This window comes from Tyto alba, unplaced genomic scaffold (assembly GCF_018691265.1).
Source record: "Tyto alba isolate M040663 unplaced genomic scaffold, T.alba_DEE_v4.0 Super-Scaffold_41, whole genome shotgun sequence".
Lineage (NCBI taxonomy): Eukaryota > Metazoa > Chordata > Aves > Strigiformes > Tytonidae > Tyto > Tyto alba.
In genome coordinates, this window is record NW_024881317.1 from 12,791,524 (window position 1) to 12,808,679 (window position 17,156).

Below are 17,156 nucleotides of genomic sequence, written 5' to 3' on the forward strand. Positions count from 1 at the left end.
AAACTGATTACTTGCTTAGAATTCAAGCTAATAAAAGTAACATCCTATTAAAAGAAAGCCTAGGTGCAGAACAGTATTTTTGGATGCTAATTGGTCATGTTACTAGCCATCCATGAAACATATGCTGAAAACACTCCGAAGTCTTCAGAAATGCCTCTCCAAGTCATAAATCTTTTACAGGTACAATTATGTGAGAGCAGGAATAGGAAAAGCACATTCAACATCTGGAGTCAGATGAGTTTACCGAAGTAAAATTGCAAAATTAAATTTAGATGAACTTAATTAAAAAAGGGGATCCAATTTAATATGGACATTCATCAACTTCTCATTGAAAACCTTTCTTGCCTCAAGAAAATATAATAAAAGTATGAACACAAAAACCATATAAAGGCTGAAATGAAGTGTGAAGGGATGGTCAAATAAAGAAATGCAGTAAGAAGGAATACTTCTGTCCTCATTTTAACACACGTGTATATACACATACTTCTTTAATTGTACAGAATATTTAACTATTTTTTGTCTCTGTAACAGTGGAACAAGTGATCGGGTCATCTGTATGCCCTGAAGGTCATTAATCCTTCTGAGGCATATGCTATGTATTTACCAGTAACATGAATATGGAACTTTCTGTCTCTTTTTCCCTCTGTGTATTTATAGTTGGTTGTTTTTTCACCTAGATCCTAAAGAACTTTATCTAAAACCACTTACATTACTTAGTGATTAAATGTTCACTACCCAGGCTGTTCCTGCTGAAGTGAACAGGAGTTTTGTCACAGGGCTGGGACTTGAATGATTTCTAGTGGATTTTCATTTGCCTTAGTTAAGACACAACAAATGAGCTATCTTGCTTTCCTTTACTAGGTCACTAGCATCCTCTCTTTCCAGGGGAAAAAGATACAGTAGTTCAGTACCAGTCACTTCTAGCTTCCATGAATTCTGTCTCAGAACAGCATTGACTTCAGTTCTCCAACTTACAGCACATACAGAATTTAGTAGTGTCAAACAATTTGAAAACTTTAGAATAGTGTTGTTAAGATCACATTATTTCCTTACAAAACTGCCTTGATAATTTGTTGTTCTGCACATTGGTTATGCGATCAAGAAACACGATATGAATGTTGTGTTCTTTTATTTCTAAAAAGAGCATTACTAGTACTGTATGCTCTGAGGGTGATACTGTCCTTTATGAGGAACACATTCCATCATTATAAAAGTTACCCAGCAAAAATGAAATGTAATCTGTCTTGAGGGTTCATGATAACACATTATTATGATCATTTTTATATGAAAAAAGCATGATTGGACAGGAATGCTATTGTTGAATACATCTTTAAACTGAAGCAGAGATTTCATTGAACTATTTGGTTAATGACAATAAATTGCTAGAGGAATCCTGAATACAGGTTTTGATTCCATGTCAGAAGAGTTCTAGGTTTAGCAGTGTAATCCAGTTCAAAAAAATATACACTTCAATAGCCTGGAATTGGCAGGGCTTGCAAGTGGTGGTACTTGACATCTGTATCGCAGTGATCTAAAATGAGCAGGAGCATGACTGGACAGGGTAAGGTCAAAGGGCTGTCCATATCCTGCCTCTAACAGTAGCTGTTAGTTGATGCTAAGCGGAGGAGCATAGCACACAGTGGTATGCCTCCCTTGGCCTTTTCCTTCCCTAGGTCCCAAAATACTTCATATGGTATGTGCCGTAACAGTGAGAATAATTTTGACCAAAATATCACCACAGGCAATATTATAATCTAAAAATTAGACCTTTCTTCCCCAAGAAGCTGAACACTTACACACCAGCATCATTTCCTGTTAAAGAACTACTCCACAGTACCCATATAAAGGTTTTTAGAAAATGTAGTACAAATTGATGCAAAAGTATGGCAGGACTCAGCTGTTACTTCTTTTTCTCTTTTAACAAAGCTGAGAGTTTATCTTTGCAGCAGAAATTGAACTTCAAGATGCAGATAGATTACATCCCTTCACAAAGTCTCCACAGCAGTATTTGAGCATCTGACTCAAGGTTTAAGCAATCAGATTAGTTAAAATAGAGATAGCATTAGAGGGGAAAATAATTTGCAATTTTACAACTTATTGCTCAGTTTTCAGCAAGAGAAACATTTGAATTTCCTTTTTGTGCATTTATCTTTCTCTTTGGAGCCTGCTCAGGATCCTTTTGTAAATGGTTACATTCTTCAAAATGTACAGTGTCAAACCTTCTGAGAGCACTTACATTAGTAGAGAGGACAATAAAAACGGCCTTTCTGATTGTAGTCTGATGAGAAATGCTCAGAACTTATGTCCTGAGGTCAATCTCTTGGAGATCAATATATGTTCTTATATCTCTCTATGCTTGCATTGGTCAATGGGAAATACTTATTTTTTCACACAAATTCCGTTTCAGTGTAACAAAACAGAAAACAGTAATATTCTAATGTGGTCTACTATGGCATCTTTAGACCTTACCACTGAGACTGAATGTGAAGATCCTTAAATTGCTGGCATCAGTGTTCCAGTAGAGTCTGGCACGAATTCAGATGAGTGATCCTGCCAAAAGTCAGAGGAAAATATTAATCAGACAGATGATTATTTTTAATCACACTTTCCCAGTACCCATGGAAGCCTTACTTTATAAATGCCTACTGCAGGTTTAATGATAAGACCACTAAAATATATCTGAATGCAACACACCAGCACGTTGACTTTTCAAGTGACTGTGAACCTGAATATTGATTCCCACAGGGTACTTTCTATAGAGAAACTGTCCTTTCATAAAAGCAATGCAACAGATTTTACCAGGAAAAGTAACAGTGTATTGCATTATTAGTTTTAATAAACTGCATTAGAAAGATGCCTCTTGGAAAAAACAAACAGAAATGCACACAATTGGCCAACCCCAAATTAATGACGCATACACTCATACACAGTTAATTTTCATTTCAGATGAAAGCGGTTTTGAAGTTCAAATAAATTTGACTCCTAATACTTTTAGTACAGGATTATCTCTCTTAACATCTGAAAAATAACATTCAGAGTTGGCATTTAACAGCTTATTTGTGTTGCAGCACTTCAGGGACAAGCAAACTTCTAATTTCTACCATATGTGGAACACTTCTTTCATTGAAGTATTGAAATTTCTATACAAAAAAAATGACTGAGAAAAACTCCAGCGAAATGATTATTTAATGAAATATATGTATAACATATAATTATTTTTGCTATTTACTTAATACATATTATACCGTAAATACAAATTTATTTCATTAAGGTTTACATGGTTATTTTAAAAATTATTCCAACTACTTCTGTTTAGGAGAAAGTGAAAACTATCCTGAAGTGAAAGCAAAGAAATGGAATTGATGACAAGAAATAAAGGCAAGTGGAGCAGTGTTCTTGGATCAGACCAGTATTATGAACTCGTAGCACTCAAATCCAAGTTGCCTCTATACAATAACAGAGCAAGTTCAAACCAGGAAAAAACTGTAAGGAGCTAACATCAAGCACTATATGAATAGAGAGGGTCTCCACATCTCTCCTTTCCTCTTTTACTCAAGCTCCCAATGAAAATATTACCATTTTCACTATATAACAACAAATACCTTAGAGTGAGATTTTCAAAGACATGCAAGAGAACTGGGTGTCTAATTCCCTCAGGCAGTTTTGAAAAGTGCACGATTAATATACTGTATAGCTCCTTATACATCAAACAATTTCCCAGTACACTTCACATTAATCTTTAATCTAGACACTTTAATCTTCAAATCTTCATACAATAATCTTCAATGAAAGGTTCTTTCTGGGAGTTTACAGTATATTTAACACAATTTAAAAACTACTAGTGCATTGCTCTAGCTTTTAATACCCAGAAAATGTTTTGTAAATTAGATCAACTACAACCTGGCCAAGGTTTCTGTATTTTTAATATCTTCGTAGGGAGATTGCAACAAAAGGGTGCTGGAGGGAATGACTTAACTGGTTAAGCATCAGTTCGCAATACTTTAAATCACCCCAGAACCATAGCTGCAGATCCCAGAGTTTATTCAGTGTTTCACTTTTTCCAAGGTAAGGACTAATATCTCTGCATACGATACTGGGGAAACAGCACAGCTTACAGTGTATACTAGTCTGTTTTGGCAGCTCTCTGTGCGCACATCTGGCTGTGGACATAGTTTCCATATCTGTGTTTTTGCCAAAAATATTAACTGTTAGAATAGTGTGCCAGGCCCATTCTGCAGGGATATAGCCATGACTTCAACTCCTCCTGGCCTTTACTGTTCCCTTCAGTGCTGTTTACTCTGCCACAGCACCTCTGAGTTCCACTCATGGGCCAGGGCTTCACAGTATTAGCCTTATCTAAATAAACAGTGGAAAAAAATTCTAAAAATTTATACAGTGGATTGAGGACAAAAGGCAATAGGTCAGTATGAAGGACAAGGAAAAAAAAATAAGGTAATAGCTATTATGACAAGCAGTATTGTTTGTAGGCAGCCTGGCAAAAGCACATTTTGAGGAGAGATTTGAAGAATCAGTGTTCCAGAAGTGTCTGAACAGTATTGACAGGAGCAAGCACAAAGGTGCTGGCTCAAAAATAAGAGTTGAGGACCAAATGGATATGTGACTCAATCTGAGGTTGAAGCTGCTGTTTTCATACTAGGAGAGGACACAGAGTAGAGAAAGAACAAATAAATTGCTGAAAAGAGAAAAAGGAGAGTCCTGTGTCACCTGAGTGTTATGGTCAGAAAGCAATATGACTGGAGAAAAAACCTAGGAAAACAAGTTTTCTAACAGCATTACTTGAGTTGGTAAGATTATGTTTGTTGAGATTTGAGAAAACAAATTTACAGTGCAAGAAATCCCAGAACCAATATGAATGGCCAGAAAAGATCACATGTGAGACTTTACACGCCGGCAGGATTTGAGGTGACAAAGAGAAATCTCAATTGAAAACAATGCTCAGGTAGTGAATTTGGGTGATGGATGAGGCAACAGGTTGTTAATAGACATCATGAGAAAGACTAATGGAGAGGGATTCTGCAGAAAGAGTAAGGACCAGTGTTTTAGCTATGTTGGTTTGACATACCACTTCAATATTTACACAGAAATAGACTTCGATTTTAGTTTGGGTAAGAAGAGGCAGGCTTGAAGTACAGAGGCCCACATAGTTCCTAACCAGGCTCCATTTACATGGTAGCTGAGTTCGTGCTTTCATGTGAGAGACTTCGTGGATTAACTAGGAAGGAAGTAAAAATCTGATTTTCCCATAAATTCCTGCAACTGGAGACTTGATAAGGCAGATTCCACAAAGAACACACAGAGAAAAGGAGAGTGTCATGGAAGCCAAAAGAGGAAAGGATTACAGTAAGATTATTAAAGTTAAATACATATTGAAACACCTGATAGGTTCACATGGTCAAAGGTGAAGTACCGATTCTCTGATTGGAGTGGAGGAGAGAGTTGTTAGACTGGTTTAAGCAGTTCCTGTTAGACTACAAAGAGTGGGAGTTAGATGACAGTAACTGTAGTGTGCTCAATGCATTCAGGGACGAGACATTATTAGAAGGGCAGGTGGGGTAAACGCTGGGATGCTTTGACGAAGTGAAAGACCAAGGAAAGCTCAAATTGTGTGAGAAAGGGGGAAGAAGAAAGTGACAGATTGGAGGAAAAAAGGGCTAAGTTGGAGCCACTGCATAAAGTGGACAAGCAGAGAAGGATAGCAGTTGGAAAACTTTATAACTTGTGACAGGCTAAAGGACTGTTTCAGAAACAGAGAAATGAGTGAAAGGAGGAGTTATGAAGATGATACGTTTATCAGTTTTCACTGGAAAGAAACTGTCATTATCCTTCTTAGAGAAAGAAATTATGGTGGGAGAAGTGGCTTTGAGGAATGAGTCAAAGGTGGTGAAGAGGAGATTAGGACGGTGGGTGAAGATTTCAGTTACAGCAGCTGGGCCTCTGACAGAATTGAGAAGGGAAAAAAGAATGACTCTGCCATGGAGGAAGTCAGCTTGGTCACAGGATTTCTGCTAGAAATGCCTTGTTGCAAAAAGCAACAAGTAGAGAAAGTATCTATAAGAATGGCAGTCTTGATGGCTTTAAGAGATTCAGAGAGAAAGCAGATGCTGAACTCAATCAATTCAGGAACACTGCTTGCTTTTGTGCAAGGATAACATAGGAGAAGAGATAATAAAGAAGTTGCTGGGCATTTTCCACCCTTGCTAAACCAAGTCATAAGTGGGTCTTTATTTAAAGCTCTCATGGTGTCTGTCACAGATGACTAGAACTAGACACTTGGATGAGTTTAATTTACCATGGGGCTGCAGCACTTCAAAAATGATTGCAGATACATAAAAGGTCTCTGAATACCTGGTTTATGTTCAGACATGACACCTGAACTGGCTAAAAGATACAGACAATATTTGTCCCACTACGCTTTTTATCTCAGAAAAATCCTATGATTTGTACTTTGAGGAAGAGCATATGAAGTATTTCATAATCATGGGACGTGTTTCAGTGGGAGGATATGAACATTTGATAATTTGGGTTCAAATTTCCATTTTCTTTGTGGTCAATTCCATTCTAGGGATAGACAGATGCATGCTAGCAATACCATCACATTTCTGGTAATGCAGAAGGATTTCAGCACATACAGTTTTGAACATAGGCAGCAGCAAGCCCCTCAAAGTATTGGCAGACAAATGGCTGATACAATGTCTGAGAAAGTAATGTTACGATTTATATAAGGGAAATTTATAGTCCTGGGAAGGAAGGAGAGCTTGGGGATAATATGAGCACTTATGGTCCAGAAAGCTTAGTGAAACTAAACTATTGTAAGACAGTGAGAATGGATTTTTTTGGATGAAGGTATTTTTTTATTAATGATTCAGATGAAATTTTACAGTTTTGGCAAAGGCAAGAGTTGAGATTAAAGGAGTGAGAATGCAAAAAAAAAAAAAAAAAAAAAAAAAAAGGTCAAAATTCTAATTTAAAAAGCTTTGAGAAAGATATTCCCAAGTGACATCCAAATGTGCATTCAGAGGAGAACAATTAGCTGAGAGGACAGAATTGATGATTCCCTAAAGATAAAATTCATACTGTAATTTACAAGGGTCTGTGATGGCACCCATGACTTCAGCTTGCTAAACAGTATGTCACAGATGGTATCAAGCACAACAAAGAGAAAGGCCTTAGCAAGAGAAACATTAATCTTTACCAACCATTGACAAGCACTTGCAAAAATTTAGAGATGAGATAGAGTAACAAATGGTTGAACTGATAATGTCCTAAAATTTACTATGAAGCCAATCCTTAATTTTACATCTTATTGCAGTCAACTTGTCTGAATGGATTACCATAAAATACTCATTAATTTACACATCCATTATATTAGTCTGTGTAAAGTATTTATGTGACTCAACAGAAGAAATCCAGTAGCACCAAATATAACATTTTAGAATGGGATTTCTCACCATTTTTACTCTCCTTCATGAAACTACTCTTCACTTATTTCCATGTAAATGCATTGAATTTAACAGAATTTTCCAAAATAAGAATAATTTTTATTTCTTTAGAAGTTTACATATACATTAAAAAGCTACATCTACCTATCTAACTTGAATAAAAATTTATGTGCATGCTTTACTAAGAAGGAATGCAGCTCAGTGTAGCAACATCTGCTAGTTCATCTAACAGTGGAGTAAAACACTGGAATATTACCACTGGTGTTATTGACTAGAAATAATGTAAATCCAATATTGAACTGGTTATGTAACTCAGATATCACAAGGTTTCTGTCCTGGGTTGAGTGAGTGGTGGTGTTTTTTTGGTGGCAGGGGAGGGGGCTGTAGGGGCGGCACCCTGTGAGAAGCTTCTCGAAGCTTCCCCAGCTCCAAGTCAGCTCCACTTCTGTTTGGAAACTGAGCCAATCGGCTGCGCCTCTGCGATAACGTATTTAAGAAGGGACGTGGTGACGTGCAGTGGGACTTGTGAGGAGGAGTTGCTGCAGCTGCATGAACACCAAGGTCAGCAGAGGAACGGAGGAAGAAAGGAGGGGGGAGGTGTGCCAGAGCAGAGACCCCCCTGTATCCTGTGGTGAGATGGCAGGGCGGCCCCCCCTGCCACCCATGAAGATCTACAGTGGAGCAGACATTGATTTATGGCCTGTGGCTTCCGCCCAATTGATCAAGGTGCTGTGCCCAAAGAAGGCCGGGGTCTCGTGGGAAAAGTAGCCCCACTGCTGTAATTCAGCGCTGGGAGGATTGCAGCATGCGGGGGTGTCCCACACCAGAGCAGCTCGGGAAGGGCTGCAGCCGTGGGAGAGAATCCAGTTGGAGAAAGTTAGTGACCCACGATGGAGCAGTGTGGGGAATGCTGCGGCCCATGGGAGGAACTCACGTCGGAGAAAGTTTGTGGAGGACTGTCTCCTGTGAGAGGGGGACCACGATGGAGCAGGGGGAACAAGTTCCAGAAGCTCCCCCCACTGAAGATGGAATAAACGGCAGCACTGACTGCACCCCCCATTCCCTGCCCTTGCGCCACTGGGGGAGGAGGTAGAGATATCAGAAGCAGAGCTGAGCCCGGGTAGAAGGGAGGGGTGGGGGGAAGGTGTTCTCAAGATGTGGCAATGCTTCTCACTGTCCTACTCTGTTATGTGTTGTTAGTATCTGTAATAAATGTGTGTTCTTTTTTTTCTTCCCCCAACGAGTCTGCCTTTTGCTCGTGACCATAAAGGGTCATTTTTTTTCCCCATCCCAGTCCTATCTCGAACCCCAAGCCTGGCTCTCTGTCCCTTCTTATTGCCAGAAGAGAAGGGAGAGAGAGTGGCTGCGTGGTGGTTGGCTGCTGATCAGGCTCAAACCACAACAGTTTCATACAGCATAGAAAAACTGCACTTCAAAGTTTTATGGGGGGAGGAGAGGAGGTATAAGGAGATGTGAGTTCAGTTTAACACTAAACTGCTCTTAATGCTGTGCAATACTTGGAAGCAAGGTTAATTGAAAATCTGAAGTCATATAGGTTCAGCCTTTAACAGGAATACATATGGTATATAAAGCTCCATTGAGCCCAGGTGGATAAGTGAACATTTTCAATGCACATTAGTTGAAGAAATGAAGAAGTAGGAGCAGATAATAGCTATTACTAAACTGGAATATTCTGAAGGCCTGGAAGAGAGATAGAAAACCACTACCATGGCAACATTTTATAGATTACTTTTTCTTCCCACCCAGAGAGTAGTAAGTCCCCCATTTCCCTTTAGACAAACCTTTTTATAAGCTATGGTTATCATCTCTCTATGGAAAAAGGGGTGGTTTTCAGAGACAGACTTTAAACAATAACATCTGGACTCCCCTGTAAAGTCATAGTATCAGTGAGGTTCAGGATTTCACACAGCATCTCTTCTCTGCCTCAACACCCCTACACCCTGCTACAGCTGGGGAAGACCCTAGGACCACAGAAGAGGAATGCGCAGGTCTGCCTCTGTCCTCCAAGGATGTTTTTCTTTCCTTGAGCATGCTTTTATTAGGCTGGAGTTATTCACGATCCCCAAGTAACTGTAGGAACCACAGTCTAAATATTCATTATAACACACCTGTAAACTTCCTATGCACTTGTGTCCCACATTATTCTTAAAACCCATTTAAATATAAGCATATCTATCTCTCTATATAAAGAGACATATAAGTAAATAGATGTTTATTCATTGCCACATAAAATGATTTTAGCATTTGGTTCACCTACTACAGATGCATGTGGTAAAATGTCCAAGTTCTCTGCTATGCTGTCACTGTCAGCATTAATAATACCCCAGGGCAGGTATAGCTGAACCTATTTGAAGCTGTATTTTTTTCCATTCAGGTATTAGCAGTCTCTTTCACAACATAATTGTCCCCAGTTCTCCAAGAATTAGTCCTTTCAAGAGTAACGCAGCTTATTTAGCTGTCATTTCTGCCTAGCCTTTGTTCCAACAGGATGCAAACTTCAGACCTTCTGACTACCAAATACATTAATGCGACTCATAGACCAACCAGTCAGGATCCTGGAAGCACACTAAAATATCAAGGCAGAGAAACCCCTTTACAAAGAAAAACTCCTGAATAGATGTTTTGTGACATCAAAATCAGTGACCCTAACTTTGAAGGGGTAGGCCTTTTCATGCTCAAAAAAAGAAGTTTAGAGAATTAATCATTAAGGGTATGCTGATTTCAAAAAGAATGAAAAACGCAATAATAATGACACATGACACTTTTATGAATGGCTATTACTTGCTTATTTTGGAAGAGTGATATGCTATGATTTATCATTTAAAATAATAGCTAATTGAACAGCTTTTCTATTATCATCTCTGTATCAAAATATCCTTAGCATTTTATAGCAATATTATGCTTTCCTATGTTTGAGACTAACAGGCAATAGCAAACTCCCAACTCTGTATTTCAAGGTCTTGTTAAGCACAATAATATATTAAACTCTGAATGCTCAGGACGATGTATGTGAAAACCAATCCTTGTATTTCATTAGCTGCACCACAACCAATTTAACTGCATGTCTAGAACATACTCCTTTAAATGCAACTGTATGTGTGATACAGTTTTGGAAACTCTGTCTTAAATTAACAGTGTGTTTGTTGTAGTTTCATTTTTCTTGCCACTGATTTACAAAAGATTATCATAAATCTTTAATTTAATTGCTTAATAGCAGTATGTTACTCTCAAACAGGATCAAAAATATTTATGCAGGGAAGGATTCAGCACTCTCCAAATCCCATTTTGTGAACTGGAATACTTCTGAATTAAAGCCATTTCTTCCTCTTTACAAGACAGTCAGATCAAATAACTAGATGATAATAATCACATTCAAATTATAACTCAGAAGTTATTAGGCTAAGAGCTAGAGAAGAAACACCCACAATCAAAGCAAACCATTTAAATTTATTTTTATCTAGTGATTGGCTACAAAAGGATGTACTTACAACTACAACTTGGTGTTACAGACCTCACTGTCTGTAGCTTATGTCTGAGGCAGTCTTCCTTTTGTAAGACATGAGCCTGGACCAATGAAGTCAATGGAGAAGGGTGTTTGCTCCAACAAGAATATGCCTGCATCTCTATGTCCCTCCTGCAGAAGCTGTCTGTCCCACAGCCCCAGCATGGCAATCCTTTGTTGTAGGCCCAATTTTTTCCTCCAAATCTATCTTTCCAAACCTGGCTCTAGACAGAAGGACTTTTCTTTTTGGCACAGAGACATATTGGTGTCAATAACTATTTTGGGCATCATTTTCATTCTTAATAAAATTAAAACTCTATAGCTTGAAAGCAAAACATTATGTCAGCAAACAATTTTCACCTCCCATTTGTATACTTAGTTATTTCAAAGGCATATTTAGGTACTTCCTCCATTTCAGAAGATTCCCTTTGAAAATGAATTTTACCCTTTTCTAGGAAGATTTGGCCAAACATTTTTGTTAACGGCAATTTTGTTTAGCATGGTAATGCAATCAGTATCCCAGAAGACTCATATTTCACAAGATGCCTGTTTGCAGTTCTACCTGCAAAGTTATATTATGGCAGTCTTCACAGATAACAAAGTACAGAAACTGTAATGCATAAAGCAGCACAGTCATCTGTCAGAGGCTGTCTAAAAAAAAACACCAACCAAAAATTCCACCCCCCCCTCAATTTTCAATATAAATATTCATTGCAACCACCATGCTATGACAGTGTTTCATTTCAGAAACCAGTGGGCATAAGCTGTATTGCTCATTCATTTAAAACAAATAGTTAGGAGATTCCAGGAGCAATTTCTATTTCCTGGACAAAGCGAAGAGCATCACTGTATTTCAGAGGAAAGGTGAAACAGTAGTGATCAATCTGTGAACTGAATAAATATAAAGTCTATGAAGTGATTTACTATTGTTACTCCAGCCAGCTAGAAACAAAGTCAATCTCTTTCTGAGGTAGTGATTAGTGAGTGCAGTTGACCTGTGATACCTACTGCTTTTAATCCAATAGTTTGCACATTAGGTTAAAGGCTGAACTTGCAGAACACTATATTTATTCCTTCTGATACCTTTCCAGTTCGTTCAAAGATCTTTATTTTTACAAAGTGCTTAAGTAAAAGGCTATGTATAATTAAAAAGTAACTGAAAATAATTACCATCAAAATCATAATATGGGTCACACTTGCACGTGTTTTAGTATATAGGGCACTGATAAAGGACCACGAGTCTATGTAAAAGAGTCTTGTTAAAATGGACTTGTAAACAAGTTTTTTTCAGATTTTTTTTTCATATCCTTTAAATAATTTGGATATTAGACACCAATTAATTTTAATAACCAGGAATTAATTTCCATTCTGGAGCTTTCACATGAAGCTCTTTTTAAAGTTCAGGTCTTCCACTTAAAGATTAAAGATAACTGACAGGTTTTAGAGGAACTGGGGACATACAGACTTTGCAGTTACTATCACATGATTTCAAGTTCTGGGGTTGATTATCATCATTATGTGTTACACCTAGTAGTGTGCCTTATGTGACAGGTGCCTTCTGAGCACCATTAAAGGCATCATCTCTTAAATTAACCTTCTAAAGAACAGACAGATGCTAGAAAGGCATGAGGAAAAACAGACAAATGCCATGATCAGGTAGCAGCAGATATTTCCCCCAATAAGAAAGTTTTAATGGTAGCTATATTGTATCTTTACACGTATGGCTTTAAGGTTCTTTTTCTCCATGTGCAAATATGAAAGACATACATACATCACCAAATACAATCACAACAGGTTTTGAGTAAGAATCTAGTGCCTTGAGTAATCCTTTTATGAAAAAAAACCCACATTGGAGGAGTCCAAGATCTGTCAGAAGAGTTTCCTTCCCACGGGATAGCTTGGCTCTCCACTGTTTTTGCAGATGGATGAGGGCACTGCAGTTCAGTTGAGGACACAGAAAGCACTAACAATAGAATTGGTTGATCCTCCTCTTTCTGCCCCAAACAGAGAAGCAGAGGGGTATACAGAAAATCTCAAGCTGCAACACCAGTCAAACTACCTGTATACACCTGGTCATATCCTGGCACATTACATGCCAAGTCCAAGGCCACCACATAACCTGTATTGCTGTAGCACATTTGTGGCAGGTGGGTCAGACCTCTCAAATGACACCAGGCAATCACAGAGTAATCATCAGGATAAACTACCAGGACCTGCCCAGAACCGAGAACCCTGAAACGCATTTTTATTAGACTTTCACTATATGTATTTGCAACCAGGCTGGGAAACTCAACCTAGAATCCCAAGCCACCTTTCTTAATGAAATAAAACACAGTTTAGTGGCAAGTGTACAGAAGAGGGTAAGAACTGAAGAAAATAATGGAGGGGAAAATATAGAGAGATTTTCTAAAACTCTGCTGATGCTTATGTTTTGCTCTAAGCAAAAGCCTTCATCTTATACATATTCAAGTAAACCTTTGAACCGCCTGCTAAGTAAATTCAGTACAGAAAACACATCTCTGCTTTATTTTATTCTTAATTCAAACTTCTTCAGGAGAAGCTCATACTAAAAATAAGAGATCTAAACTTAAATATACCACATCAACCTGTCATCCTAATAATCTCAGTATGAAGATGTTACACCAAAATAATAATATTTTCAGTCCTTTAAATCTTTATTTACAACAGGGCAGTCAAATATAATTTTTAGTTCATCAGTTTCCAACATGTTTGTACATTGTTGTTGCCTCAAGAATGCTGAAAGCTATTTACTTAGGTAAATCTTGAGATCTGCTACACAAAAAACCAGATGTATGCGACATTTGCAAGGCAGTGAAAATGGAGTGTCACACACTGGCCTGGGAAACAAAACTCAAAAAAAAAAAAAAAAGGGGGTGGGGTTGCCATGTTTCACTTAGCCCATCATTGAAGGGCTGGAAGACAAACTGCAAAAGAAAATCTTGGCAACTACTGTAAATTACAAAGGGAGAGCAGCAGTGTGGTTTTAGACATATCTCACAACTATATTTATCATCACAGGATTTTCTGCACAGGGGCAGTCAAATACCCATACGCAGGGAGGGCTTCATAAAATGGAAGCATTCTGCACAGTTCCATTGTTTCCCAATTTCAGATGCCAAGAATTGCTTTTCCTTGACTTCCCCTGTAAGAGGATGCTCATTTGTTATATTCAGTAAGGGGACAAATAAAGCCTTTTGATTGGTTAGGTACATCTTAAACAAGTAAATAAAAAGTATACTTCCTGAAACCTCTAATAAAATACTTAATTTTACTCATCAATTTTCAGACATTACTTCTTAATAATTTTGGAATTCTTTATTTAAAACTCCTATTTGTAATGAAAATTACTGGATAATTTATTGATAGAATTAATAAAAATACATCCCTGTCTAAAACTTGGAATTTTTTCATGATTTCTGATCCTGCATTACAAACCTGGTCACTGTTCTGTGACTCTTGTTGTTTGGGTGTCAGGACTAATTGATTGATATAATTCCTTAAAACGTTCTGTGATAACTCCTACTACTGTCACAGTTAAAGTGTACTAAAACCTACCTAAAAGAAAGGGGAAATAACAAATTGACTGCCGCAATGGAGAAAACACATTTAAAAAATGAAAATAACTTTACTAACCAATTGCAATTTGGAAGTAGAGAAACAGTGAAAGAGCAGCAGACTGTATATGTTATGGGTGTTCTAATTATGTATTTCATCTGGGACTCCATCAACTGTTTCCCTTGTGAAGAATATTCTTTTTCTGTCCTATGAAATTACAATAAATGACTAAGGAGCTCTGGGAAGCCAAGTGGTTTGTAAAGAGCTTGAATCATCCATACTGTATCAGCTAGAGTTTCATTACAAGTCTGATTCTGTGAATTTCTGAGATTTTTTTTCAGGACTTTTATGGCAAAATCTGTAACGACTTCAGTTTCCACACCCAAAACACAAATCTGAAAAGTCTCATTTAGTTGTCAATTCACTTGGAAAATACTAAACTTCACAGGTGTTAAAATTATCTTGTTGTCTGTGGCTCTATATCTGCAAATATGCAGCTGGTTCTTAGTTTGGGGGGGGGGGCAGCTAGTGATCCAGGTCTTTGACTCATTACTCCTTGTATTTGGAAAAGTAGCATAAATTTTCTATGCTGGGCTCATGCCCAAAGCTGATTTTTTTTTTTTTTGAAAACACTTTGCTTCAATATGTCACAATATAAATACATTCTCAAACAATTACTGAATTAAGAGCTTTAGTGTGGGGAACTTAAGTGACTTGTGTTTAAGAATGTACCTTTTGTTGTTCCTAAGAATACTCAAGTTTGGCTACACGAAAAACCTCTGAATGATCTTATTTGTATAAGATCTTTGAGAGATGTATTAGTTTCTGCAAACTAAATCTGAAGATATATACACTGAGCATGACTTGAAAGGCCTTCGTGGGGACACTCTGTAAGGGGCCCAGGTAAAACTGGGTGCCAGATCTACAGCTAGGGTATTGCTGACAGCTAGCGCCAAGAGAAGCAGCAGGGTTTCAGTATGCACGAAGTAAGGAGAGGAAGAGGAGTAGGATAAGGCAACCTTTGTTTCAGCATCTATTACTTCTTGAGTGCTTAATTTTGATGATCTTTTGCTGTCTAAATATGTTTTTAAAAGAACAGAACTGAAAAAACATCATGAAACACTATGAGAATGACTATACTTGGTTTAGATGTCCTATTTCCTGGTGAAAATTATTTATGTTGACTAAATATTTATCAATTCTAGTAAGTTTATACTGTGGGAATCTGAGGTGACTGTTTTCAAAAAAACATGTATTTAAAGAATTATTTTTCCTCTTAATAAGGAAGAATCTATTGTTGAGAAACCCTAACTCAACAAGAAGCACAAAAGAGAACCAGAGAAATGTTCTGAGGACTAGAGAGAACGTCTTAGGCCTCCAATGTTCGAAGAGCTGTATCTGTTAAGTTTATACAGAAGAAGAATGAGAAGTGACCATAACCAAGAGAATACTTTTTACAAAGAGGTTCTTTAATACCATGAAGAAAGAGATAACAAGAACTAATTGCTAGAAACTGAAACAAGGCAAATTAAAGTTAAGAATACAGCTCCCTTTTTCTTAAGTTAACCATTAGTTTGTAAGGAAGAGGGGTGCATTCACTAGCAAATTGGATTGGGTATGGTTTAGCAATTTGTTTCGGTTAAAGAAACGTATTAAAACTCATGTTGCCGTAACCACGTGGAACGCAGTGATTTATAATATACAAGGAGATTAGATCTGGTTATCTAGCTGGAATGAAACCTTCTGCCTTTAATGAAACTGCTACAAGCTGTAGGCTGTGGATGCTATAGGTCTCAGGGTTTGGCTTTTGCTACCTGACAAGTGCATGCAAGCCCCTTAATGTTGGAAGTGGTATTGCCTGGTACATTTTCCTCATACGTTTAGAAAAAAACATCTGTGCAGGAAATGTTTCCCAAAGGACATATTCAGAATTTGTTTTAGGGGGCATCAGCTCCTACTCAGGGTTTGACCATTAATATATATGATTCCATTATCCTTTCTCGTTAAGCAGACCTAGAAGCTTTTTTGCTATTGCAAAAAACACATGGCAGATGGGACAACCCTATCAGGTCCTTTTGGGAGGACAGAAGCTCTTTCAGATATTTCCTGATTAGTTTAAGTATCCTTTGAGGAACATTAGTAATCTAATTCCACCATTTTAAATAGGGGAACAGGAAAAGGCTAGCATTACTGAAATAAAAGGTATTCTAACATATACTAACTTCTAACACCATGTTTCTTACTACTCCACTTTTTCGAAAATGAATGTTATTTTAAAAGAGTAACGTATTCAAACGTAGGTGAGGATATTTTTTGACCACTAACATTCATTTCACTAAAGCATGTAAATAAGGTACCTAATAAATCAGCTAGTTTATATGATTCAAAGTCCTACCTTGAAAATTTTAATCAAGTTTATCAAGAACACATAAATTAAGAAATTTGAGATGCTTGCATGAATGGTAAAATTAAGTATTTCTAAAAGTTTTCTCTCTAATCCTTACATTTTTTCCATGCAAATCAACAGGAATCACATGCAGACCAGGCATTCCCCCCTTACATGGATTGAATTGTGTATGTAATATCTGCAACACGAA

At 37.5% G+C, this 17,156-nt stretch overlaps 1 protein-coding gene across 13 annotated transcripts in view; it reads right to left on the minus strand.

Annotated features, from left to right (window-relative positions):
• The window catches only part of SEMA6D (semaphorin 6D), a 406,629-nt gene that overhangs the window by 133,414 nt on the left and 256,059 nt on the right, over positions 1-17,156 (minus strand). For all 13 annotated transcript variants that reach the window (XM_032983028.2, XM_032983031.2, XM_032983035.2 and 10 more), the window contains one exon: positions 2,470-2,550. The gene's annotated coding sequence lies outside the window, so the exon portion shown is untranslated. The remainder of the gene's footprint in view (positions 1-2,469; positions 2,551-17,156) is intronic.